Consider the following 26,945-nt stretch of genomic DNA (forward strand, 5'->3'; position numbering starts at 1 on the left):
TAATCACACGACTATAGATTTGCATATGAAATAATGTTACGTCAGTAATAATTAGTTAGAGATTTTAAATTACACCAGTTGATGACCAGCCATGCACTTAATAATGACGTATAATCATAGGACTATAGATTTGAAAATGACGAAATATTACGTCAACGATACTCAACTATGAAGACGATATAAATGACGTAAGATTACGACATGCATAATCACACGACTATAGATTTGAAAATGGCGTAATATTACGTCAACAATACTCAACTATGAATATGATATAAATGACGTAAGATTACGACATGCGTTATCAACTGTATAACTGAAAAGTCGCTTAATATTGCGTCATCGACAATTGTTCACTAAAAAAATTACATAAAATTGTGTCAACAATGCGCTTGGAGATTAAAAAATTGCTCGAAGCGAGATCAGCGGCGACCAGTCGTACATTTACAAGTGACGTAAAATTGCGTCAGTGGTTGCGAATATGGCAACCTGCGAGGCCTGCCGTAACTATAGCACGATTCTTCGTCTACCAGTTCGCAGCGGAGACGTAAATCTCCACCCTCGGTGCGCATTTAGGGAAACTAATGGCAAAAACCGGCATGATAATTCCGGAATCGATCTCTGCGCGGCAGCCCTTATCTCGCATGTATGTATACAGCAGGTTGCAGCCTGGCGGTCACGTGACAGAGGTTCTCGTAAAGGTAAGGACGGGTTGAAAATCCATTATTAACCTCGGAGGGCTCTGTAATAAACGTGGCTTCGGAACACAGAGATGGAAAACCGACGAGGATAAAGGAGGATTGAAGATTCGTAGTGCAGACACATAGTAGATCATGCTTTGGAAATTTTAATTTTCGTTTAACCTCTTGTAGGACTGATTATTTTAATTCCAAATGAACAAAAGTTTAAGAATGACCTATGGCATCTATCGATCTCGTGAAGATGTCATTGTGTTACGTTATTGATAAATTTAATTATAAATTTTTGTTTAAGCTTCTAATGACTCAGAAAGAACTCAGAAACTCAACGTGCAGCTTTTGCTTTACAAATTTTAGGATGATCTATGGCATCTATCGATCTCGTGAAGATGTCATTGTGTTATGTTATTAATAAATTTAATTATAAATTTTTGTTTACGCTTCTAATGACTCAGAAGGAACTCAGAAACTCAACGTACAGCTTTTGCTTTACAAATTTTAGAACGTATCCTCATCACTCAAACAGCAATCAAATTTCGTGTACCTCCCTCTCTAACTGGCATGTCCTGTACCGAACCTACGCCTCTTAGACAAGATTAACTATATAAATGTTCCAAAAGTTTGAGTTACTGTTCGCGGCTTGCGATTGTAGAACTGTCAGGCGTTTATACGACGAGCAAAGGATCGTAAAGAGCGACTGAGTCGAGAATTTTTCTTCCTCGGCGTAGGGCTGCTATCGACGCGTGCAGGGCGGTCGTAAAGAAGCCGCGGCCTTGCGTAAACTCGCGTTAAACGAGAACCCGCGGATCCATCACGGCCGTGGGCTCGCTGTTTCTGATATGAAACGGTTCGCTTTATTATTTCGTGGCAAGGTTCTAGCGCGACTCGGCGCGATATTAAGTAACGGTGCTTGGAATTTACTAATATTCTCTGTTTTATGGCAGCGGGGATGCTCGTTCTTGGAGAAATTCGCTTCGCTCGTGTGGGAGCTATAATTTTATGAGGCGTGTTTGCTAACAGCTATCGTGGTAACGAAGATTTGTAAAGAATTCCTAAGTAAACACGAATAAACTCGTGGGTAAATCGCACTGAATTTAAAATCATCGCTTCCGATTCGTAGCGACCAATCCAAGCCAAAGATTCACCTAAAACCTAACATTCCTCATGGTTTTGTCGAACGGAATCGAAGACGTGGAATTTACCAGCACGCGAGGGGCGAGGGGGCAAGAGGCGTGAGAAAGGTTAGTCGTCGAAGAGAAAACTGCTAGGCGTGTGACACAATAGTTCAAGATTGTAAATTACCCCGAAGTATCAAGCGGAGGTCGGATTTTATAAAGTGGAACTGCAGTTTTTCCATCGACTCGCGTGGACCCGGGAGACATCCTTCACGCAGCGAGACGTGATCCGTGCTCGCAATAAAATGGCAACGCCATTCGAGTACAGGTACGAGTGCCCGTGGAAATCTGTACCAACCGTCCGGATGGGCGGAGCACGTACCAAGGACTTTGCATACTCGATGAGCACTCGAGGTGGAGGCGGTGATGCAGTTTGCATACGGTTACGGTGGTGCAGCCTCTCCATTGGTCCAGAAATATCTCGCTGCATCTCCCTACTTCAATCTCCTAACTCTCTTTCTCTCCCACCTGGCTCCCTCCTCCCTCCTACGTGCATCTCGCCGTCTTAGTCCAGCGCACTCGCGACTCGTCTGGGTAGCGACGGGTCCGAGCCGCTTGTGAATTGGTCAGTCCCGTAAGTTGTGAGACGAGCAGATTCAGGTGCTTGAAAGATAAGGACATTGTTCATTGAATAATGTACTCGATAGAAGGCTGGATAGTAAGATAAGAGACACTGGTTTTAGGTTTTTAGTAGAAGCTTCTTAATACGAAGTTAGACAAGTAGAATAAGATACTCTGTTCGGTCAGAGAAGTAAAATCTATTCTGCTAGCTAGACAAGTAGAATGAAAAGCTTTGTTTGGTTAGGCAAGTAGAATAACTAGGTTTCTCTGGTCAGACAAGTAGAATAAGATACTCTATTTGGTCAGACAAGTAAAATAAGATACTCTCTCTGGTCAGACAAATAGAGTAAGATACTCTATTTGGTCAGACACGTAAAACAAGATACTGTGTCTGGTCAGACAAGTAGAATAAGATACTCTATCTGGCCAGACAAGTACAATATATTCTGCTAGCTAGACAAGTATTCTGAAAAGCTTTGCTTGGTTAGGCAAGTAAAATAAACAGTTCTCTTTGGTCAGACAAGTGGAATGTACTCTTTTTGGTCAGACAAGTAGACATAGATATCCGTGTGAATCTTGAACAAACGATTGTTACTCGCCACGTGTTCGTATCCATCGCTATCAGTTGGCTGGATAACATGTCATCGAAACGAGCCGAGCGTGGAGAAGGCGGGATACCGGGATAAATACGAAATCGATGATAAACTGGCTGGTCCGTAGGCGGGCTCGAGGTAGGGCTAGAACGACACCTCCTTAGAGTCGGAATAGCCCCGTATATACACCGACCTATCGTAGCTCGTACGGGTTCTCAAGCTACTTTTTGCTTCCCACGGTTCTGGTCCTCGTCGCGGCTTCTGCGATTGCAGCGGCGCGCATTCCATCGTGCAAACCGCGAGGCGTTTTCCGCAACGGAAAAATTTGGGACGAGGGCGAGGAATCCAGGGAGTCGCTTCTTTTTCCTACTTGCTTGTGTTCGAGCTCGGGAATCCTGTCTGAGAGATTCTCTAAATAATTTTGTCAATGTCCATCTCCAGTTCACAGAGAAAACAAATTTATTGAGTTCATGCAGAATTATTCGGTGTTTTTTTTCGTATCTTTCTATCATTTGAAATTAACATTTATCTTTTTTTGTGTTTTGAGTTAAAATTTTTCGGGAGATAGCTTTATCAATATGTACATTCTGTTACATAAGTATGAATATCTTCAATGTCTATTGAAGAAATCAAGTCACTAAACTGAACCAGCCAAGTCGCTTCGATCTCTTGGCAGTGACGATCTCTTCGGCAGTAGAATATTAAACCAAAATAGTAAACATTGTCTCTAAAAATCGTAGGATATTTATGCATCAATAGAATACGTTAAAACATTAACGCAGGAAAATTTCTCCAGCATCTTCGAGATTCCTCCGCAACAGTTCTTTACTAACATGTGCCAACAACTTGTTCCGCGACATGAACGAGACGAAACAAATTGCGCAAGACACACGACGTGGAAAAAATCGAAACGTAGCTCGATCCTTAAGTAGAAGATTCATAGAGTCGCACGTGAATCGGAATGCGAGGGAAAGTAAATAATAAGGAGAAAGATCGTACACGGTTTAAAAAAAATATCTGTACAACGGCATTCGACGAAATGGTAGATTCTATTTCAAGCGTTCGGTGGACATGGACGTTCTTAGGACCGGTGGGTACTAAAACTCTAACTACTTCCTGCTGTTCGCCGTGCGGTTTTGGAATCTGTTGCTTTCTCTCGCGATAAACCGACCATCTGAGCCGGACTTTTGGCATCGTGGTGTGAGTCGGAATATGTAAGAAAAATGTATCATTTACGTGAAAATTATTGTTGAGTTTCTTGCTAAATTTGATGGAACTATACTTACGTACTAAGTTGTGAAAATGATTATTTTGTTTATTTTTGGAGATATTGCTTTGCATTGTTTACTGCGGTAGCTTAACTAGAACGACATTGTGGTATTGTCTATTTAAGACTTTCCTTAAGTTGTTGATGATTAAATATTGCTTACTTTAAACATTAAACGAGTGCAAAGGTAAACTATACTGTAGGAACAGAAAATAGATCGAGTGAAAGATAGGAATATAAATTCACAGAGAATGAAATTTGAAGATATTGTAGGTAAATGGTAAAAATAGAACATGGAGGGGAAAAATCATATAAACATCCATGAAAATATACACCTGTTTACTAGTACGATGTACCATTTCCTCTATTGAATGTTGAATCCATTAAAAGAAATGTATCTTTAGGAATTATTTCTTTTCCAGTACTATTTTGGGAAAAATCTGTCTCGACATCAACTGAAATCAGTTACTCCTTAATTATAAATAAATGAATAGAAGTGCGAGTACCAAAATTCTCGAGGTTCTTGAAGAAGGTTCACCAGCCACTGTGATCGAGCGCCATCGGAAGTCGTCGCGAGTCGAGGGAAGGGTTAGAGTCTCTCCCATGGGTCATCCTGTCTCTGATAACGCGATCGTGACTTCATAATCGCGGTTCGAGCTATCTGTCATTGTCAGGGCTCTCTCTGAGACGGGAAACGCGCAAAAAGTTCGTCCGTGGCTCGTTGTGCAAACGACTCGCCGACGTGCATCACCGAGCGAGGCAAAACAATTATAAATTATTTAATATGTCCCGTAGACTCGCGGGTCTCCCTAATTGTAAGGCAAAAGGGCCCCAAGCAGCCGGGTCCTTTTTTCGCCTAGCGAGTCCCTTTCCCCTCCGTCTCAGCAAGGGCTTCCCCGTACCCCCTTTCCTCCGTCTTTCTCACTTCTTCCGACGGTGATCTCGCTCTTCCCGTTCTCCACGAATGTCTCTTTTTTCGTCGACTCGTCTTATTCCTGGAGAATTACCAAGCCGGACGAGAGAGATAGATAGACAGAGAGATGGTGTCCACCGAGGGCTGTTGACCCTCGGAATAATGCATCTGATCCGATGATACGCTCGTAATTTAACTTCCATCGGGGAGATAAGCATCGTCCAGACAGGGGAGAATGCAAATGCTTTAACGACGGAAAAACGGCGACCCTTGGTAACGTCAGATTTTTGCTCTGGGACCCGATTCGGAAAATTTACAGAGCGAAGTTACTCGTTTTTGGGGATATGGTGATTTCTCGCCCTCCATTTTTTTATTTAAGGATATCTAGAAGGCAGTTGTTTTGGTTAGAGTCTTCTTTGAGAACTGATTGTGAGGGAATTGATGGTACATGCAATTTAAAATTTATTTTTATGGAATTGTCACTTTTCGATCGATCAAAGTGTTTTAAAATAAAATTTTTGAGGGGAATTAGTTACCTAAATGCAAATAAAATGTCTCGATAACTTGAAAATCACGAGATAGAGGGTAAGAACTCCGTGCAACCATCGACTATCTATGCTCGAGATATTCAGCTGAAGGAAAACTAACGAAGACGTTTGAACGCGTTTTTAATCTACCACAGACCACGACAAATATTTCCTCTCAATGTGCTCGCGTACTAAACTTCAAACTCCGATCAAAAAAAAAAAATACAAAATCTCAAGAAAGAGAGTTAAGAACTCAATGTGCGGCCATTGTGTGTCCCAAGACGGAATCCTGGCCGGCGATAGCAGCAAAGAAACTCGTGACCTTTATCGACAAGGGACCGAGCGTGGTTTATTAGGAAATGGGTATAAATAACGATCTAGTTCAGGCGGTTTTTGCGTGTGTCGAACGAACCGCGGCCTGGCATAGTCGTCGCGAGGTTTTAAATGTCATAAGAAACGCATATCTCTGGTATCGGGACTTCTATGGGAATTCGTGCTGACAACACGGGGGATTCGACTGCCGGTCCAGCTTTACGAATGCTGTGGGATTATATTCAGCCAGGATCACGGTGGCAGTGGTTCATAAATCAGCCCGTTTCCAAGGAGAGCGTTCACGTTGGCTCGGTTTGGTTGCGTTTTATTGCGTCCGCCATTGCTTTTCTAGCGGCACTGGGACATATTGTTGCGCCAACTGAAAACCTCGCCTCGGTTTCGCTTGTGAAATGGGAGGAGAATAATTGTTTTCATTACCGGAGTGGTGGAATTACCCTTTGAATAATGAGAAGAGATTTATGCGAGACATATTCAAAATATGTGATCTTGTCTGGTTGGAAGTGTACATGTCGATACTCAGTTGCACTAGAGGGTGAAAAAAGTATTTGTTAAGGAAGTAGTCTAGGTCTAGACGAATGATATTATGGTCTTGTAATGTTAATGTTGTGTTGAGTCTACAATGTCAGTAAGACAGGACATGATAGGCTTGCAATGTGCTGCATTTGTTAAAGTTATGTTTCTAGGTCTATAAGTAAAATGGAAGACATGATTGGCTTGCAGTGTCTTTGATTCGATGTTACGAAATTTTGAAAATTATGGTTTTACCATTGAATGATTTTTGATTAAATATGTTACTCAAATTTGAAGATGCTTGAGTAGTTCATTGCATCAGCAGTAGTGAGACTTCCTCTCGAAAGCATGCGCGAAAAGGTAAGCAGCTAGTCAGACTTACTACGCCCACAAAGTTTAATGTCTTCGACCACATAACAATAGTTCACTCTACGACCCAAAAGATGTAGTTCATAACAGTTTTCTTCTTTTGCCTACAATGTCCTAACACAATAATTTCTTTTTGATCGATTCATAGACCACTCTATAAATCCAATAATAAATACACAATAACACAAATTTAAAAAGAGTTGCTTTTCTAATCGATTCATAGACCACTGAACAGTTCGTCACTCCGAAGACTAGAACGATCTAATACGTAGCATTCGTCTACTTTCAAAATATATAAAATTTTCTTCAACAAAGCCACCCTGTCATAGTGACACTTCGCCATCCAACGATTAACAAACTATCCACACAAAATTAAAATAGACCGAGAAAAAAGCGATTTTCAAGGCGGGACTACCACACCGCGAAGTAATTTTTCTCCGAGCATCGTGCGGAGTATGAGCGGACGTGGTAACGAATTTTTTATCATCCCACGCGGGAACGATAGCCCTGGCGAAATCGAAATCGGCGCGCAGCGAGCCATTCATCCATCTCGTCGGTCTTGTTTCACGTCCTCCTGTCGATCTACTTATTTGTTTGTCGTGTCTCGGTGGAGAGGCGACACCAACTAAAATTCCACTGGCGTGTCCATCCATACATATCGATGAGAGAGCGCGATTTCAGAGTCCACCGTGAGCCGATGGTGTCGCCGCTACAAGCTAAAAGATGTGTCCGACCAGGACGGGCAAGAAGGACCGATTTCTTCGCGCAAGAAGGACGACGGGGATTGCGGGGCAGCTGACTCGTTGCGTCAAGGATGACGTATGGCTCCGCGATCGACCGTGTCGTCCTGGCGAACTCTCCTTCGCCTCCCTCGTGCTTCCGCAATCCTGGCAAAAAATCGTTTTGTAAGAGGATTAACGGCCTCTTTTTTCGCGGAGGCCTTTGACACGAGTTTGAAGGTTTTCGGAGGACTGGAAGAATAGGAGAAGTCGAAATTATGCCGATTCTTTTCGGGTTACAGTCTTTGGTTTCGTTAAGTAGTTATTTTAAATTAGTTCCTTTTTGATCGAGATTGATTTTAGACAGTATATGCATTTGACTGTTTATGAAGAATCATACTTGTAGAAAATTAACATTTTAAACGATTAAACCCTTCTTCTACCATGATTGAAAAGTCATGGAAATAAAGTATTTTGCTACTACTTCAAAGTGTACCAGATTACAGCTTAGATTCAATGAAATCTAAGTAAGATAAACAGAAACTGTCGCTCCTAAGTCGCCCCTCGAGTGCAAACGGTTAATCGTTTCTCTCTTTCCTCGATGGGTGCTACAAACCCCCAAATTCTTTTACCGTTCGTTGGTCACCCCCTGCAACAATTTGACTATTAACGATGCATCCCGTGTCCCCATCCTTGGCCAATGGAACGTTTCGTTCGGTTTATTCAGGATGTCCCGCATTAAAGTCTATCAGAATCTAATTAAAACGTTCGGAACGGCGGGACCGTGCACGGCTTCCATGGAATACACGTTGCAGACATGGAATCGAGAAGAGTTCCATGAACCGATCGCCCATGATAAACCCGAGATTATTCTCGATCGACTAGCGTACACCATACACGCGAACGGCACACCAGCGGAGACAGCTGGAAGTTCAGCCATACAACGAGCCTGGGACTCGCCGGGATCATAAAATTATGCAGCAGCCACCGTCGGGCGGAGGGGACACTTGACAACCCGTTTAACCTCGCGGTCGCCTCTCATTTATGACAAAAAGAGGAGCTAAACCAGCAGTATGGCGCTCGCGGGTTATTAAAGATGGCGGCTACGCATGCTACGAGACCGCGTACGTGTACGATGCGTTTCTTGCGCCCACGGTTTCCGGACAGCGTCCATCGTCCACCATATTTGAATGCGATTCTTTCGAGAACAGGATCCAACCTTTTTAGGCGCAACCCAGGCAATTGGACATTCGGCTTTCGTTTATTTTGCGCGAGGACGAAGTGTGTCAAGCTCGAGACTGGCGAGGAAGCAGCTTAAAATCGAAACGAAGGTGGTACACAGTGTGGATATGGTGTAAAAATTGTACGAAGTGCAAAATGCATAGTATACATTCTGTTGAAGTAAGCTTGATATACTCCATAAAGTGGACACAAAATGCTACTGTGCTATAATATATCAGATTGTTCCAGTCTCGAAAATGGTGAACTTTATGCAGTGGTCTATGAGTTGATTGAACAAGCAACTCTTTTTAAATTTGTGTTCTTGTATGTTTATTATTGGATTTTCATTATTGGAAAGTCTAAATGAACACGATTTAGATATACATACAACAGAGGATTCCATGTCCGTTGGATAAAATATTCTTTAGTTTAGCCAAATTAACATCGCATACTTCGATATAATAGCGCATAAACCGAGTATTAATCGTGTACAGTTGAATAATGAAATTTTAGTAATATTAGCAAGTTACGAGACAAGACTTGCATCTGCACCAAGAGGAAGTCCCTTAGGGGATGAAGCGCAAAAATCGAAATTACTCTTATACGATAGCGCATAATTAGCGCATAAATCCTGAACGGATTTATCTGTCAATATTGCTTATCATTAATATGTGGGGGGGGGGGGGGGCTTACTGGCAGCCTACTCAGCCCCTCCATTTAATAAATCTTTTTGCATTAAACGAAGCGAGCGCAAAATTTTTTTCTTGCGGATTTGAAGAGCGCATAAATAGTGCATCGTTATGCAATTTTTACCTTAAATTTGATTTAAGTGGAGGGTCTAGCTAGGCAGACGTTTCAGTTTGAGCATTTCCAGAGGAAGTAGCTGAGTGTTTCCTCCCTCTGAATCTATTTACACATATCCGTAACGTGTCAGTTCCGTATCCGTACCGTATCAGTAACGTCACGGAGCGGTGTCGGACGTGTGTGAACATGGCCATTCAAAAACAACAGAAGAATATTTAAAATCACTGACACTGATGGAACATTACGAAACTGACACGTTACAAATATGTGTAAATAGACTTTAAAAGGTATATACTTTCACGAAACAACAAAAATAATCGATTTCATTCAGGGAATAAAGCCCCCTGTGTTGGCGAACAGATTAAGTCCGTCCACCAACCCAGCGGAGTGTCAGGAATCGGACGTCTTCCTACGCCAATTAATTACCATCGAATGGGAAAAATTGGCCGAACGTCACAGTGGGGGCCAAGGGATTATCTGTGATCTCTTGGTGGTCGGTTGAGGTGCACCAGGAGAAGAGAATCCGAACGAGGGGGGGGGGGGGGAGGACGGGGGGCCGCACGTGAGGGAGCCAGAACAGCGAAGAGGGGGCGGCATTCGGTTGGCCTCGTGCCTGGCGTGCTCAGCCGACGTCTCGTCGAGTCGAAACGCATGCACGTCCGACGTCCGACGTCCAATGTATATAATTTATGAAGTATCTGCATTCCCAGCAATGATAAATCAAGCCGCCACCCGGCAGGAACCGCGAGCATTTAAGGCGCTCGACGGAGGGAACGGACCGTGCAAATACTGCGCGCGCGGTTAGGTTTCTTTCGAAAGTCGCCTGGGCTAGCCTCTACATGGCGCTAATAGACAGATCAGGCGGCGATTTGATCGCCTCGTTCGATCTCACGGCCATTTACAGGCCACGTCTCTCCCTGAACTCTTAGATACACATTCCCCGCGTACACAGTGTCCCGCTAACAACGGAGGATTCGCGCGGAAGCGAATCGATAAATGCGGAATAGAAATTTTTGCGAGACTCCTAAGTGACTTGCCGGAGAGAGCTTAGAAGTCTATTCAATGCGTGATGATTGGTTGGTTGATGGAATCCTTGATCTAGGGGGTCTTGATGTTGAAGGCAAGGGATTGGTAAATAAATTGTTTGCGATGGATTTGTACTTGTAGATTGGGTAGTTAATTAGATGAGTCTGGTCTTCACTCTGAATTCCTGGTGTGATATCAGTATTAAGTCCTTGTGTCGAAGATCCAGCAGTAGATCATTTAAAAGTTTAGTAAAAACCTGTTTCCTTTTTTTAACCTTCTCTGTTTGAAGAAATTTCTTGTACTCATTCTTGATAGTGTATGTGGTTACTACGCATGTTCTGAACGGGAAATAATGACTGAAAAAATACAGTTTTTGTCCTCAAATAATATTTCAACATGTCGTCATTGTATCTTCCATTGATTCGTCTTTCGATTTTGCTTTGAAGAGTCTCAGAGTCTGTTACCTAATCCAGAGTACAGTTTACATCTCTTCAATTTTGGTAGCTCCACGTTGGTTCCAATTCCTGATCCACTAGTTTACAATTGTCTTGCGAGATCTCAACTAGACGAATCAGAAAAAGGTTACACTAAAATTCCCTACTAATTCCACTTTCAAAACATTTTTCTAACCGAACTCCTTGTTTCTGTTACGTTTCACCGGACACCCAGTGTAACTTTCGACGAAACAACAGCGAACCGCAGAAGTTTTCTTTTTCCTCTTTCTCTCGACATATTATCATCATAAAATGGCTATAACGAATGAATTCTCGACGCTGTTCGTACAATTTTGGATTTCCTTCCTAATCGAGCACGATTTTCTATGTCTGTTCCTGCTCGTTTGAATTTCTAACGTCGACCCGCCCGGAGGATCGAACGAGCACACCGGTGGTTCCATAAATATTGGCAATTTGTCCGGTAGCGCGAGCAGACTTGCCAACAGTCCTTACATAATGAAGCCAAGCTACTTCTGGTCTATCGAGCGGTTCGCGGTGACGTACGAATTTTAAGCATTCCCACGTTGGCTCGAGCCACGCTACCGGGATAAATACGAATCGATTTCCTCCAAAATGCCTCGTGCAAACTTTGCAATTCATCGATCGGTGAAACGATCTATCCATCAACGGGCAGACTCGCTTCTGACCGCAGACCAATTTGCTACAGAGGTATAATCGCTTTATTAAGGTTAGACACATTGTACAGAATACCTCTCAGCCATGTTAGTACCAATCACAACGTGGAAACTGGTTGGTAATTAAAAGTTTGCTTCTGTTTCTCCTCGAATGGGTTCTCGCTGTTACGCTGTTTCAATGAGCTTCTAACTGGATGAACATTTTTTATACCAGAGGAAGACTCTGAGTAACGAATGCTAATTGTAATTATCTAGATGAATCGTTCGAATGAATTTCTTTGGATTGCCATGTAGAATGTAATTGTACTTGTTAGTAGCTTTGGCAGCTGAGAGGAATGCTTCTAAGGAGTACACTCTACTAAAAATAACTCTGTTCGTACAGAAGCACTCGTCTCACCTGCTGATTGAGTTGTCTTGTCGAGGTATCATAAAATCATCATGTTTGATCTCTGTTTCTACTCTGATCTTTGATGCATCGACGCAATGCTAAGAAATGTAAGCTGGTCTTAATGAGTGTGTCCTGGGATTGGTCCCAGCTTGAGGGTGATATCGAGGGAGTAGCGGTAGATTCTCTTGGTAAAATTTATTGCTCGTCAATCGCGTCGCAGCAATGTGCAACGCTCGCGCAGACTCAAGATTCCTCCTTCCAAATCGGCTAAAAAAGGGCGTGCCAATCGAAGGACCGTGAGACAGAGGGCTGAAGGCGGTCGAATTTCTTGGTAACGAGTGCACCGGACCCGCGATTCGCTCGCATTGAAGGCATCGCGGCCAAAGAAACGATTCACCGAGGCTGCCTTGCGTAGGCATTCCGAGCAAAGTCCGAGAAGAAGAGTTAATCGAGGAAAATTTTGCAGGTCCTCGTGGATGGGCCAAAAAACTAAAAATCTGAAGCGAGTGCATAGCAATCGCATGTAGCAGCTTCTCTGAAGAGACAGAGAGAACATTAAGAAGATGAAGAGCATTAAAAACTTCATTGACAGTGGTGGATGTTCTTCTGATTTGATATTGGAAGACGATGAAATGGATTTATTAGAGCAAAGTTTGATGTTTAGGACTCTCATTTAATAGGAAGAAAGAATTGTGACGGGATCCCAGGTAGCAAAGGATCGATTAACACTTTTACGGAGCAGAAATTTGTTATGGGACTTTGATGCTAATCTAATGCTTGATTGGCCTAAAATTTCTTGGGTCCCAGGATTCCTACACAATGCTATCCTTTATTTAACATTATCCTACCAACAGACACGGTTATCACGATGCAACAACTAGCCCTCTTTTTGTTATAAAATTCATAGTAAACTAAGTGCTTAAGTATCGAGGCCTTAAAGTCTAAAATTTCTTGGGTTCCAGGATTCCTACACCATGCTATCTTCCACTTAACACTATCCTACCAATAGCCATGACAATCACCATGCAACAACTAGCCCCCTCTTTATTATAAAATTCATAGTAAACTGGAAGCCCCATTCAACCCTAGTCTCTACGAGTGTCAAGACCATTTTCCTCTTACCAATGGAGTTTGATGATGTTACAGCACACCAATGTAGCAAACACTATCCAACATCCTGGTACTGTGCACCCTCCCTCGTCTCCACTCCCTCGAGACAAACGATTTCTTGGTTATACCCTGCGTTTCCAAATCGTGAACCCTTTTCCACGACGGTTCCCGAGTGGAGGATGCGCCAGGATGTCGACTCCTCGCAATGGCTGCCGGTATAATTGAGCTACAAATTCCTCGGTGATCAACCGGTCGCGCTGCGTCTCATACGAAATCAGACGGGGACTGATCCAGCGGCCCGTAACAATCGGGCTGGTCCGTGATCAGGGGTACCAGCCGATTCAAACGAACCGCCGTCGCGACATTCCATCGGGACAAAAACGGGGCATATGCGTGGTCACGTACCGCCGCGCAACGCCGCGCAACAACGTGCACCTGATACGTATTCATACGCGCGGCTCCTCCTGGCTCGACTTTCGAAAGAACAGGACTCGTCCGGATGAAGGGAAGAGGGGTAGGGGCTGCGGAGGATGTTCCCCTTTGATCGTGTTCGCGTGGACGATTCTTCCTGGGGAGATCTATCCGAGGATGAAGCTGGTTTCGTTGAGATGTTGAACGTCTTTTGATTAGACACTTTGGAAAGGTAGACTTCGACTGTTAGGGATAGAATTGCATGAAGTGGTATTTGAGATGAGTTTGTCTTTGGATTTTAATGGTAGTTGAGATGAACTGGTTGGTAAGAGGAGATTTAGATGGTGATGGTATCTGGAGGCTCTCCAGAAGTTGTTCACACAGCTGAAGAATGATGGGTGTGTAATTGGTTTAGGAAGTAAGCTTTTGGAAGCTTGAAGGTAGTCCTTTGAGTCGTACTTAGAGGTCCTGTAAAGATAGTTATAGTACATTTGATTAATAAAAATGATGAGGTTCGTGCCTTTTTACCTTTTTTATTGCTGAAGCTATGAATAGAAATACCACATTCAAATTTGAGAATTTTGTGACTGATCGAGAGGGAACGATCATTTTACCGTAAATTTATCATTAATGAAACTATATATACGTGTGTATAAATATAGATCGTCTGAAGACAATCTTAATAACTTGGTGTACAAGTGTTTCATAGTTGATCCAGTAAATACTGTTCACCTTCAGCCTGTTGACTATCGGTATCGATTTGTTTGCCGTCTACTATCTCAGAATTATGTTGATTAGAATTTAATTCGCTTCCATAAAAAAGCTAATCGTTCATCAAACAAAAGTCGATAACTTTGACGTATCGCGCATGATTCATACAAGGAATCTTCATGATTCTTTCCATTCAGAATCAGATTTAAAAGTGAAATATGACAAAATTGAAAAACAACTTCCTTATTCTCCTGTCATAACTACATACGTTTAGCAGCATGAGCTAAACTCTCATAAGTCAACCCATCATTGTACCACAATTCGTAACAACAATTCCCAACAATAGTCCAAGATAGAATTCAGGACAAATCAGGTTGAAACGAGAATGTCCAAATATAAAAAGATGATCCTTCAACACTCCAGAATCGAGAAACAAACTCCCTAATTCTCCCGTCATAAACCATTGTACATAATTTCGTCACCATCGGTTAATCATTCATCATTCTCATGAATCACTCTATCCTCTTTCATGCCAATAATTTCAAACAGCAGCCAAGAATCCTCCCAAACCATACAAATATACAAGAAGACAATTCTCGAATGCAACAAAATTAAAAACTAAATTCCCTGTTCTCCTATCATAAACTACATGTTCCGAGCCATACATCGGCCCCACGGACCGTTCAACGAACTTTCGGAGCGATTCCAAACATCAGTCAGCGAAGATCCGTGCGGGATATTAAAAGTCGGGAGGTAAACGGAAGATTCGACGGCAGCGGTCAGCGACGTTGACGTCGTCGACGCAGAAAGAAGCCGTGACGGCAAAACATACGCGACGCAAACCCGATACGGGCATTTCTGCCGCTGCTGAATCAAAGACTTCTCGTGAAAATACCAGGCATAGCGACGAATCCACGTACGCGGCCTTCGCTGAAGCTACACAGGTGACCGTGAGCGTCCTGCTTGCTGTCCCGACACTCGCCGCTGCATCCAGCGTCCCAGGATGCAGTGGCTCGTTGCAACTGCAACTCGGTTGCCCGCACCGGCCTGGACCGGCCAGCCATGAGTGAGTTGAGTTGATACGATTGTTTTTACGGGCGCACCCAGTAAGCAAGAAACTGTCCTTCACCAGTGACACTCACTGCTCCTCTTCTGCATTTAAATACTGGAGCGACGGTGGGACAGTCGCTAGAGACTGGTCGGAGATCTCGAGAAGTTGCAACGATGATGATGGCATCGTGTGGCGGGAGTTTATCTATTTTTATGTGACCTGGGGATGGTGTATCCAAAATATTGACGAAAATTGGGATTAATGGATGCAAGTTCGTATTCGAGGGCGTTTGGAAACGCTGAAGAATTGCAACAACTGGTGATTGATATTATACATAGTTTATGAATTTGGAGATGATTTGGTTGATTCACTAGTCAAGATCGAAAGATAATAATTAAGATTTGTTACGTTCAAATTTTGGAAGAATTGTGACATAAAGACACTTACGACAGTGTCTGTTGTTTGGATTTCATCGATTTTTGTTGGGATTGGGAATGACTCGATTAAATCACTGATCAAGTTTGACTAATTAGAAATGAAAATTCAGGCTTATCAGATTTGGAATCTCAAGAAATCGCAACACCAGGTTGTTAACGATAAGACCATATAATTTTACTTCATGAATGGTCATCCCTAAATGCTTAAAAGCTGAAAATTCTAATTTCTCATACAGAATCTCAATCATCAGGCCACTAACAATTCTGTAACCCCATTGGATCCCATAAATAGTCACCTACGGGCAAGGATAACTCAAATCACTGATCAAGATCGGGCTTGGAAGACGAAAGTTGAGACTTGTCAACCAAGGGTGAGTTTTGCGACTTGTTATGACTCTCAAGTCAGAGAAGGAAGCTACAGGAGCAGAAGAATCGAGTCCTCGGAGTGTTTCCACGATAGGGGCGTTCCCTTTGGTATCAGGATGAAGCCACGCTGCCATGTGAACCACTGGAGGCGAGTTGGCGAGAACGCAGCTGCCGCTCAGCGGCTGGACAACTTTGAGTGCTTCGTTGTCTTCTTGAATCGCATTCACATATTTATGCGCGCTACGTAATGTCCGCGTACCCTCTGCTTTGATCACCGATCCTGCGGAATCATCTAGCGCGAATCTAAAATCGATCCTGCCATGAAAAATCCATCTTCAATTCTCTTCGAAGAAAAATCCTTTCTGAACGGAAGCATAGCTAACCAGGCTGTTTAAATTCGACATACACACGTTATGTAACTGGCTGCTTAAATGGTGATTCTAGGCGATAGGAAAAACCGAAAATAAAAATTTATTTTGTAGAGAGATTTGTTTCACAGAAGTATTAGCTTGTAGATTCATTTGGGAATGCATGCGGTTGAGTACGACTTGGTTGACGTCTTTATCGTTTTGATTTCTATTTGCGTAGGTCTTTGTAAACAGTGATATGGCTCTATCTGATGCAACTATTTCCAAGTAATCAATAGATTGCAATATTGCAGGAAAACAAAAAATCTCTTTTCCTAATCAATATTTATAGATACGACGATTAGGAAATATTTTTCTTTTTGTTATATAATGAGTGCTATACAACGTGTAGCATTCTAGCGTTTGGGGGTTATTCGTTTACAATAAAAGAAATTGAAAATTTAGAATAAAATTTGTCGATGTTGAAAATTCATGGAGAACGCGTAGAATACAATTTGGCAAATGTGTCTGTCCATTACTCGCTGTTTCTACTTGACTGTTTGCTAATAATGATATGATACTATCTTTTGCGACTGGTTCTAGCTAGTTAGGAGATTAAAATATCGACGAAAGGCAAATGATACCGTTTCGTAATCAATACTTTTGCAATCGCACTGTTGTGCTTGACCACAGGTAACAATGTTGCTCTAGATGCTCGAGTTAAATAAAACAACACTCAATCTCTAACGATCTTTAACTCCTTTGTACAAATTTTACATGTACTTTTAAATGCAATTATTAAGAGTTAAATTGTTGAATTAATTCACACAGCTCTTTCTACTGCCAATTATATCGGTATAGTAAACTACACACTACCCTATGCAAATGGCTCATTTTCAATCCAATACACTTTAAATCGACGCTTCATCAAATAAATGATCTTTCAATCAATGACATCAGGATTTTGTTCGTTAAGAATAAGATACTCCTGTTACCGTAGTCGTGGTAGACACATTAATATAAACAAATAATATAAATCAAAGTATCCTTCTCTGGAAAACTCTTCACATCGTGATGGATGGCTAGACAGCGTCCTCTGCGATTCTTTCTGATCGAAGAACCGTTTTCCACGATAACGTCGTAAATTATTCTTCGGATCGATCCAACGCCTGATCGTATAACGCCACAATTTCGTTGATTCGCAATGACGTAAATCGCCACTGAATGTCCACCTCGCCGTCAGCAATCTCCGATTTTCCCGCCCTCCTGGCCATCGCAGCCGCGGCGCCATGACGCTTGAAATGTACATCAATTTCTTCTATCCGAGGCGGATCACCATCCACGACCGATCGATCGATAGATTCCACGGCGAGTTATAGGATCCCATCGATCGTAATTCCCTGACTAGACGACAGGGTTCCACGGTGTATCTCGATACAGGGTCAGCACCCAGTCGTTGCATCATTTTCACAAAATTGTGGAAATTTCACAGGACAAAATTGGATGCCGTGTATAGTCGAATCAATGGAATAATTGCTTGTGTTATGGAGGTGTCTACAAGAGTAGGAACAATTATTTCATTTGGATGAATTTGGCTTTTTATTTAGGGATGCATGAGCGAAGCTCGTTGAGTCTAAAAGGAATATTTGTGGCACTTGGACGTAGATCTATTGGAGTGCTTCTTTTTACTCGATTTTTGGCATAAACGGGTTTCTATAAAAAGGGTTTCTGTGGTTGATAGTTACGCGTTTGTTATTCATAACTTTGTATTGTTCATCGTAGGTCAACTGTTGGAGTATGGGTTTCTTAATTTCTTTAAACCCTGTCACCTATTTCAAGGACAGGGATTTCCTCCTTTTCTTGGAATGAAACATTCTTACAGAAAGTTCGAAAGTCCAACCATTCAAATATTTATTAATTGTGTGAGAATTTTCTTCATGATTGCACGAGATGCCCCAATTTTACAAAACCAACCCTTTCACTTAGTGTATATACTTTTCCACCTATTGCATTATTTACTCTTCATATTTAGTAACTCTTTAAAGTATTCTAATATATTTTCAAACTGTAGACTCCCGAAGGAGTACAATGTTAAGTTTTAGTCTATGCATAAATTATTATGATCCATTAGATGATCTTTCCTTAAAAATTGATATCAAAGCAAAAACCTTGATTCCATGAAGACGACTAATATGAGAAACTATGATAAATCTCTCCTGGACGTTACTCGATCTCGATCGATCGATAGATTCCCTGGGAAAGTTATAGGATCCCTTCGATCGTAATTCCTAGAGTCGTCGACAGGGTTCTGCGATATATCTCGATATACATCGCGCGAACTCGAGTGCGTGCGCGGGGTGGAATTGTCAGCCAGTGGCGCATCCAAGATATTTAGCAGAAGGCTGCGATATACCAGAACTGAAAATACTGTAAATGTTACAATGTATTCCAACGCTCTACAGAGTTTTATTAAAGAAAATACAGGAAAAGTTTACTCAATCTTTTTAATGCAAATTGAATTCTCGTTGGGATGTATTTGAATTTTTACAAATTACGAATGTGTACGAGATAAATTATAAAAGTAGAAGAGGTAATCATAGGGCCGACATTGGTGAAAATTTATGAGAATGTGAAAGTTAAACGTGAAATTTCGTTGGAATCCATTCAATCGTTCCGTATTCGTATAGACGTTCTGTTTGTGAACGAGAAGAATGCATTTGGGGATGACCATATATTGCATCATTTGTTTGAAATAGCGGATTAACGAGTTGTATTATGCAGTGTTATGATATTATTTCATGGTACAGTTTCTTTTGCGTTAATTTTAAAGGTATGCCACAATCTACATAAATTGTCAAATGCATTCTTCTCGTGCACAAACTATGCATATTATGAGCATGCTTTATTAGTACGATTGCAATTTAATTTCTGAACGGATTTCAACGAAACTTCATATTTAAATATCGTACCCTCATCTAAAGATCTGAAAACATATTAAAGAAAATCGGTCTACGAATGATGATGGTCCTTTAGATTTTTGAAAAACCTTATAAACATTTACAAGAATACTTCAAATAAATAAACCTGTAAACAAATACCTGTACACTGTCAACATGAATTATGACATACACAATTCTCTCATTTAATACAACAATTATACTGCTTGAAGCTTGAAATCCTCCTTATCCATTCCATGACGTACAGTCAGTCCCATAAATATTCGTCCCTTCTATGTCTATCGAAGAAATACGTTTGAATTAAATAGTAATAGTAATAGTTTGATGTTTCCAAATGTATGTTTGTGTAAATACGTTGATGTATATATAAATACATACACGTATAAGCTTATAGACTTACATATTTATAACGAACAATTCATTTGGTAATATCAAACCTATTATTTAATTTAGTCAAACTTCTTCAATAAACATACAGGGTACGAATATTTATGGGATTGACTGCATTCCCCCCATTTCCATTTATACAAATTTGAATGTTCCAAGAATAAACACAGGAGACAATAGATTGTACAGTAATTTTACACCAGCATACCAAAAAATGTCACCGTTAAAAAGACGAATATTCGTAGCAGGGTGGTTGGAGGAGGTCCCTTGCACCCCCCGGTGGGTGCGCCACTGTCGTCAGCACCTAGTTACACACGGGACACGAAGCGGTGATCGCGGCAGCGCTCGATCGTTGGAAGAAAGGCCCCCAGAAGCGGAGGACGATCGTGCAGAAGAAGCAACGAGCCCAGAAACCCAGGTGCGAACGGAATGCAGTCCAATCCATTCGTGGAATCCGATCTTGCTTTAGTAAATCCCAGCCGCGGAAAAAGCACGCGGAATAATGCGGGTCCGCACCATCGGCAAAGACCAACGAGACAAACATCACGAGCGAAATTGTCGCTGGAATCGCTGCTTTTCGGCCCCGATTCCTCGACGACCACGTCTCGAGTCGGCTCCGGTACAGAGGGCCCCGCGAACAGGAGAGAAGGGGGGCTGAGGGTAATGCGATTCCGGTCCCAGGGCGTAAGTAGCATGCGTTCGAGATTCGATTCTTGCGACGGTTTTTCGTTGGCTACGTTCGCGGAACGTCGATTTTTATTAATGACTTTTACAGATTGACGTCCACCGAATCATCGGGGGCAACTTCTGGATAATTGACAGGCTCGAGGTTCGTACGAGAACTGTGATGATTGACATTGATTTTCCGTGGATCCGATTACTACTATTTTTACGGAATTATTATTTCATCTTTGAATTTTAAGGAATTGACTTTGGGTTGGCTGTAGAGTTACCCTATGGGGGCAAGAGTTGCTATCTAAAATGTCTGGAGCAAACATGGTTATTATCGGATAAGGGTAGTTACTTCGATGAATCTTATAGTTAAGTGAATCAGGTGATGTTCAAAAACCTGCAATTTTGACTAATACAATGCAGTTTCATCATCTGGAGAACTACTGTCAGAGTACATTCTGCCATCTCCCTCTTTTATTCTATACAAGTGACAATTTCTAACCAATTCCGTACAGTGATATCGGTTCACCACCATAGGCCTTCGATAACCCTTAATCATCTTCCATAACCCTCGATAGATCCAATGTGCACACCAATACTAAAATAATTAATCCAGCGCTTCAGGGACATCCCGTGTCAGTTCAGACTTCTTCAAAACGACGCCTCGGAGTTTCTTAAAGAGTCTAACCTGGGGAAGGCATGGCCATCTCAAAGCAGCTTAGGTGTTTAGCAGCCATTACCCAATGGAACAGGATAAGGAAGAATCCCAGGAATCGCGACTGCGAGGGGAAAGAAGAGAATATAGGCCGGCTGTTTATCGCAATCGTCTCTTCCACTGAAAACGTCTCGCCTAAAACGTTCAGGCGAGCGTTCGTTGGAAGTAGCATCGTCGAAGGAGCGACAGCCGGGGCGTAGCCGTCGCGGCGATGGATTCATGACACTGGTCGGACGGCAAAACGTTAAGATTTTTCCCGGAAGCGGTATAATCGGCCGGAGCGCGCCGATCCTCGAGGCGAGAAGAAAAATGGCGCGAGCCAGGCCGCGATTTCCCCTCGTTCATCACCCGTTGTGTTCCTCGTTCCACGTGTTCCTGACGATCGTTCCACGAGACGGTGAACAGGGTTGAACCGCATACCTACATCGCGAACAATTTGTAGCCGGTGCTGGGGATAAAAACCGACCAATTAAGAGAAACTCGGCGGCGGGGCAACGGAGGAGAACGTAGACGCAGACGGTCGGCGACAAAACGATTCTACCATAGACTTTTATAGTCGGGGTACGCGCCGCGACCAATCTCGGTTTCGCCATAAGTTCCCAATGGTTTTCGAAGCAACATGGTGCTTGTTTTCCATCTTGCTATTGCGCGATCTTGCTCCTAAAATAACGAGGAAAGGTATTAAATTGAGTAATTAGAAATTCGAGGTGGTTATTGTTTATATTTTTTTTTTTTTTAGGAAATTAGCCTTTCTTGAAGAGAAAAACACAAGTAATGGTACGTGGGTACGTGGAGGCATTGTTATACATAGGGAGATTAGAGGATTAAACCTAAAGCGAAACTGTTCAAACTATTCGATATAATACTATCAATAATTGAATTGCGTATAACATTTATTTCACTAAGCATTTTGGATTATTTAGAGAAATTAGTTACACGTGCAATTGGTTGCGATTATGCTTGAACATTTGACGAGGAACGCTAATATTATTATGAGAAGTATGTGATACCATAAAACTGTGTTCCACTAATTTGTTACGCGTTATATGTAGATGAATCGAGACTTTTAGTTTGTCACACCGGTGATGACCTCATAATACGCTGCCTTTTTCAGGCACATAATTTAAAATAAAAATAAAATTTAAATTGCGCAAAATTATAATCCTACAATTATAATATTCAAATACAAGTCATTCTCATAAATATTCGTCTCCTCTATGTCTATTGAAGAAATTTGCATAAATTAAATGATATGCATGATGTTTCTATGTTTGTATAAATCTGTTGATGTAAAGGTATACATGTATAAACTTATTCCTATACATATTTATAATGGAAAATTCATTTGGTAATATCAAAATTATAATTAAATTTAGTCAAACATCTTCAATAGACATAGAAGGTACGAATACTTATGAGACTGTATGAATAAGAGATATTTCACATAAAAAGCTTAAAATGCAATAGTTTCCAGTCCATATAAGAGTTAGTACACGACTAGAGGACTTGCTCTTTAACCCAGAGCAACAAAAGGACAGGGCTGCGATTGTCAATGACGAGACGCTTCAACGCAATACTTTAAACCGTGTACGCGCGTGTCGCGTGTTTAGACAGGTGCACCCTGACCATGGAGATTTTTAACGAGACCGACGGGGGAATGGGACGTTCCTGTGCGCGAATTACTCTGTTACGGAGCGTTAACGTCACCTATTTTCTGTGGCCAGCCCTCGGCTTAGTTACGACCCGCTAATGAGCCGCGTTGCGCCCAGGCTTCGTTAAATTTCACGATCGTAAAAATGACGACTTCATGCTTGGCCTTCGGTTTTTTTGCGACCCGCTACGCCCGGCGACACTCGGCGAAGCAGCTCCGTTTTTCTCGTCGTTTTCGTTTCGTATATGGCGGAAGGGAATCAGATTCCGAGATAGAAATCCACGTGGGTTAACGTCTCATGAAAGTCACGTTTCCGAGGACGGAAGTGTCTGCATGGCGGCTGTAACGATGGAATTGTTTTGCATTGCACGGTTCTTCTGTTGTTACTGTCTTGGTGGTTCAAAATCGTGATCTAGAACGTAGATTGTAGAAGAGGTTTTGTGGATTTTTTTAGGATTTGTAACAAACGAGAGATACTAATATTTACTGATATAGAGTTTGATTTATAATTGGAAGCTTAGATAGCAAGAAAATAAAATTTAGGAGGCACATCGAACCATTGCTGCATACACAAAGACTGCGGGATACATGTGGAAACGTACGTAAAGCGAAAGCGACACTACGCAAAGCGGGACTGTTTAAGAAAAAATCTATCTACAGTGAAACTACGTAATGCAAACTATGTGAAACTATCCAAAGCAAATCTACTCAGAGCGAAACTACGCAAAGCGTGTCTACTTATTTGATGGAATTGTTGATCCTTACGTTGATACGTTGAACGCCACGTCACTCACATGTGGGTGACAGAGTTTTTCGCTAAGAAACTTTAACAAATAATTGTAAGAAGAGAATACAAAAATAAGTATTACGACAAATGTAAGGTTTCTAATTGTCTCGAGACAAAATTTTAGTTCTGTAGACATTTCCATGTGAATCAGTCTGGCAGTGAACGCGTTAAAAAACCTTACAAAGGCAGAAACATCCAACTCGATCGCGACAGAGTCTCCGTAGGAGTATGAAGAAACGTGAATGGGGCCCAAGTCGATGGCCAAGCTACGCAGCCAGTCTTCCCAAGCACGAAACAAGGCCCGATGTTGGGAGACGCATTGTGCACGGTGCGTTGTTCCCGGGTCAGGGGGCCTGGGCGTCGCGACGTTTTATTTTTCAGCCGAGCGTGGCGGATGCACGCGGCGCATTTGCATGGTGCAATATCGTACGTTCTTAGGCGGCCAATTACGCGAGTCGATTCTGGGACCGATAGGAAGCGAGAGTCCAGGCCCCACCGAACAACGAGAGACGCCACACGAGCAGTTACCGGGGCCTCTCTCCCTCCCTCCCACCCTTTTTCATGATACATTGCGAATGGGCACGCTAGCCCAGCCGATGCTCCATATGTTCCCCCTCGGTTTGTGGAATCGAGTCGCGGCGAAAGGTTAACCGAACCGAAGAGGAAAGATGCACCGTTCCAACGTCCCGTAGATAGCGCTATGGGTAATTCTTAGATAGAGTTGCTAGCCGTGTCGAGTATCACCGAGGAACGTAATTAGTTCGCGAACGAAGCGAAGGTTACTCGTTGGGAATCAGAGAATCGTTGGGAATCATCGTTAACTCCTTGCGGTCGTACATCGAGCGATGCGAGACAAAAAATGTGCGAAATTAGAAAATCTGGACTACAAAAGGTTAATGGTTGTAGTTTAATAATTTGAAGGAGAATGGCGATGATTCGCGAAGGTTCGACCGTGATCTGTGGTTCTCTTCAGGTTACATAGCGATTATGTAACTTTATAAGAAATTTTGGTGACACTTCATGGGCCCTGCATATTTAGAACTAATATTTTTGTATGTTATATGTGATAATGGCCTTCTTCTAATTTTTGCTTTACCCTCGTTGAAAGTAACTTCATTGTTTCCTTACCAAATTATGACTCAATATACATGAAAAACTTTATAACAAAAATATAGTATTTTTAATACGTGTGCATTTATATACTATGCATTCGATGTATGATACATATGCAATTGTATCATCAAATATTTGAATTGACAAATGTCTTTATGGATTGCATATTATTGTGAAATTAGGTTTCCTTCTTATGAACATTGCATGCAAACGTGAGAAATAGTGTTAAAAGTGTTATGTTCCCTTTTATGTGCCCTCTCTGAATTCTGATCAATAACTCACTAAGGGATACATTAATAACAAATACCACGTACAATGTATTTTAAAATAAACATTGATGGAAAAGTTGCTCCAAGTAGAGTACAAAGAAATTTAAATACAATCATCACGTTCATGAGATCTAGATATGAATAAATATTCCTTATTGCAAGTGGTATTGGTCTCAATAATATTCATATTCCTGTTAGTGTTGAAAATTTTGCATACGCGAATATAGCTTCGAGTCCTGATCCAACGTGGCATGTTAGAACGAAACTATAATTACTACCCAACGGGTATATGATTAAATATTCAAATATTCCAGACGCTTCTATCGATATACACGGAATACCCACAAAAAAAGCGATATTTGCCTAATAATCCCGCGCGCAAACAATGGTGCATCGAATAACGAGCGTACACACATACGCGTGCGATCTCTGAGACGTGGATCGTTACCATACTCAGGAAGCACAAATTTCGCGGCGCACGCGAGTATCAGCGCAATTATATAGATAGTATATAAATATATATAATTATTGGACTTACCCGACGATGTCGATCTCTAATCTCCGGCGAGCAATTCGCGAGTTCTTTCAGGTTGAACGGCGCTGAAGCAGGCTGAACGGAAAGAAAGGTGTTAATGCACAGTAAGAGAAACAGTTTGGGTTGACTTCCTACTGCTTTAAATTAACAATCAAGGAGGGCCTCTGGGGTCTCGATCGAACCCATGAATTCTTAGATTATTGGTGGGTTACAACAAGGGTTGCATTTCTTTTGCTCTAACAAGTATAGATAGCGTGCACGAGAAAATAACGCGTAGTGATGATGTCAGGCAGTAATTTATTGCATTAACAATGCTTTGTATTGGCATGTATATTACACGTATGACTTTAAGATATCTCATGTATTTTAATGTATCATCAGGTCTGAAAGAGTTGAAACAAGAAAGAACTATATTTAAACAGAATTGTATAAAAGAATAATCCACAACTTAACAGAAATAATACGAAAGAAAAGCTTTCAATTTATAAAAATACTAATCCCATTTGTATTCGTCACATGATACGATTAATATTCCAGAGAAAATTACAAAACAAATAATTTTCTACTCGACAGAATTATCACAGTAATACTTCCTATTTACCATAAAAATGAAGAAGAGTCTAATTATCTTTTAATCTTACTGAAATTTCTTCTACAATATTTTCTTTACTCAATATCTTCTTAAAAATGTTTATCTACCTAGGAACGAAAGAAGGCGAAAAAAACGTTAGAAGGAAGGACGAAGGTCCGGAACGGGGGGGGGGGGGGGGGGGGGGGGGGGGAGGAGGAGGAAAAAAGATATCCTGTGAGATGATCTGCGTCGACGAAACAGGAAGCGCAATTTTCGTGGCGCACGCGAGCCCAAATGGGCATATTTAAGCAGCAATGTGCAGTTGCGCACACCACGAAAGGGTGCTCGCAATCGACCAGGTATCTCCCTCGGTTCTGCTTTGTTGAATAGAAAACGTAACTCTCGCATACGAACCTAACCGGTCACGGGCAGAGCCATATACTTTGCGCGCGGAAGCGTCGATGTAATTATTTTGTATGAACTCGTAAGTGTGTAATTATTACGTATGAACGCGCCGTAAATATTTATGACGTATGCAGAGAGGAGTGTTCCTGTTGATGAGTGTAACTGTACGTTGTTCGTTAACTTCGCGAAGCATCGCGGATGGAATCGTTCGGATAAC

This window comes from Hylaeus volcanicus, chromosome 5, assembly GCF_026283585.1.
Source record: "Hylaeus volcanicus isolate JK05 chromosome 5, UHH_iyHylVolc1.0_haploid, whole genome shotgun sequence".
NCBI lineage: Eukaryota > Metazoa > Arthropoda > Insecta > Hymenoptera > Colletidae > Hylaeus > Hylaeus volcanicus.